This window comes from Clytia hemisphaerica, unplaced genomic scaffold, assembly GCF_902728285.1.
Source record: "Clytia hemisphaerica strain Z4C2 unplaced genomic scaffold, Clytia hemisphaerica genome assembly, whole genome shotgun sequence".
NCBI lineage: Eukaryota > Metazoa > Cnidaria > Hydrozoa > Leptothecata > Clytiidae > Clytia > Clytia hemisphaerica.
This window is the reverse complement of record NW_027103917.1, coordinates 420342-422856: the sequence shown is the minus strand read 5'-3', so window position 1 is coordinate 422856 and position 2515 is coordinate 420342. Positions and strand designations below refer to the sequence as shown.

General features: G+C 41.3%; 1 protein-coding gene across 1 annotated transcript in view; it reads left to right on the top strand.

The window, feature by feature from the left end:
- Nucleotides 1-217: 217 nt before the first annotated feature.
- LOC136809313 (E3 ubiquitin-protein ligase Bre1-like) overlaps nucleotides 218-2515 on the top strand; it is a 32277-nt gene continuing 29979 nt past the window's right edge. The window contains exon 1 of the mRNA XM_067065831.1: nucleotides 218-355. The gene's annotated coding sequence lies outside the window, so the exon portion shown is untranslated. The remainder of the gene's footprint in view (nucleotides 356-2515) is intronic.

Sequence of the window (2515 nt, the reverse complement as noted above, 5' to 3'; positions counted from 1 at the left end):
TCCATGACCAACTTGAGAGTAAAAGTTGCTGTCTTAATTGAAATTTAGTTACTTTTACCTGATTTTTATATCGTTTTCTTGTTGAGAAATCTGCTTTGTTTACAATTTTATCCGCCATCTTTTCTTGCACCATTTCTCGTAATCAGGGCCCTTTGTGAGGACCCTGACTTAAGACCGGCCCGAGAGTTTTGCTAGAGGCCACAAAAGGAAAGGTCCATACCAGAACAAAATAAGTATAATGGTAGACCAAGTAGTGAGCCGTTCACTTTCCACTCTGCTCTGCTGAAAAGAAGTGCAGATCGATGCACCTGCCAACCGATCAGTCTGTCAGTTCTTGAATATTTTCAAGCTTTAGGTAAGATCTTAAATTGATTGGACTAGCCATCATATTGCATAAGGATTGCTAAGCAATCCAGACTCCACCTCAATTCGCAATTGCGAATGGGTGCCAAGTTGCTAGGGCGGATCTCTAAAAATTGTTTGGTTCCCGTCATCCGACCGACCCTGATTTTTACTCTGAAGTTAGAGTCGGAGAGTCGGAGACCCCTTTTGCCACTTCTGGATTCCTAATTGTCAACCTCTGCGCGCTCAGTGTTTACAAGTTTTCAAATCGAAAAAGCGAGCACGGCGCGCGTCAGCGGAAAGTGAACCAAAAACCAGTTTATCCAGACGATGTCAATCGAACAAATCGAACGCCGAATCAATTGAACGCAATCGAACGCAATCGAATGATTGAAATTCGATTGCCGAACGCAATCGAATGCCAATCGAATATTACCGCGATTTTCTCGATTGATTCGATTGCGTTCGATTAGTGCCTGGATTCGATTGATTCGATTGTGTTCGATTGATTCGATGATTCGACTACGTTCGGTTGGCTTATGCATTCGACTAGCTCGACTAATTGATTCTGTTGATTAACGTTGATTCTCGTTCAACATTTGAAGAGTTAAACGAGATGATATGAATCATTTTAGCCTGGATTCTAGAAAATGCAGATCATGCAGGCCCACTGCCCACATGTTTACTGCAGGTTGTGTGTCAAAGCCCGTTCGTAGCGTTGATTTATCTATCGTATCGATACTTAACCTCCCTAATAAGAGGCGCTCGAAATTGAAAGGAATTGAGGTAAATTGGAATCTAATTTAATCGACCACCCGACGAACGCAGTCGAACGTAATCGAATATCAATCGAACGTAATCGAATATCAATCGAACGTAATCGAATATCAATCGAATCAATCGAATTTTACCCAGAATTTTACGTTCGATTGATATTCGATTGCGTTCGGCAATCGAATCACAATCATTCGATTGCGTTCGATTGCGTTCGATTGATTCGATTGGAATTTTCGTTCGATTCCGTTCGATTGACATCGTCTGGGTTTATCCATGATTTCCCGATTTTTTAACCCGATTTCATTATTCGGACCTTCGTGGAAGCAGACCACGCTCGCGAAGCATCACTTTCTAAAATCAAGATGTTGCGTGATGATTAAGGGGCTCACGACAATGCAGGTGGTACCTTCAATGAACAAAGATGATATGTATGTACAAAAAGATATTTTCGACTGACCGACCGACCGACCTACTTTTTAAAGTCGAAATGACGGGAACCAAACAATTTTTAGAGATCCGCCTAGCAAAATATGAGACACTCTAAAAATCCCTCTAATAAAGCCGCTATAGAGACAGGGTCGTAAGAACCTTAATGCCAAACACACCACATAATCCACGGCGGCGCAACACCCGCCGCCCGTGCATCGCTCTTTTTTTCCTTCTAGTTCTAGTTATTCTAGTGTAAATGGTGCCTTAATAAAATCGAACGATATTTGTCGAATGATCGAATATTTTTATTCAAATCACGAATCGTCTGTCGAAATCATCAAAACATAAATTTAAAACATAAGGCGAACCCGAAAAAATTTTTTGTTTCCGGTCCACCGGGTGATGAAAAAAACACTCACCCGGCCGGCCGCAAAATAATTTTTTTTGCTAAATTCCGATCCCAAAACTCGATTTTTTAAAGCACTCGTAGAAGATTGTCTTCTTTACCTTAAATCTGTAGTAACTTGACACACGACCCTCGACATGGCCCGAGAATTCTCGGGCCAAAACTTTTATTGGAATTCGCGTAAAGCCCGAGTATGGCCCGAGCTGGCCCGAGAATTCGGGCCGTGTTCGGGCCGTGTTCGGGCCACACGCGGGCCACGCACGGGCCACACTCGGGCCAATTTTTGAAAACATGATTTAAACAGGCGTGTAATTTCAGGACTGAATTTTTTTAACATTTTCTTTGAGAAAAACTTGGTTTCTCTTATATAATTATATTAAATATATGAATGTTGTAAATTCATATAAATATTAAATGTCTTATTTGGTATGAAAACATAGTTATAAATATACTTAGGGTGGAAATACTCGGCGCCTTGGGCCCCGCAGGGTTGCTAGTAACGGCTCGAATTTCAGTCAGGTTTAAAAGAGGGGTACTTTTACCCATATTATAATAACATTA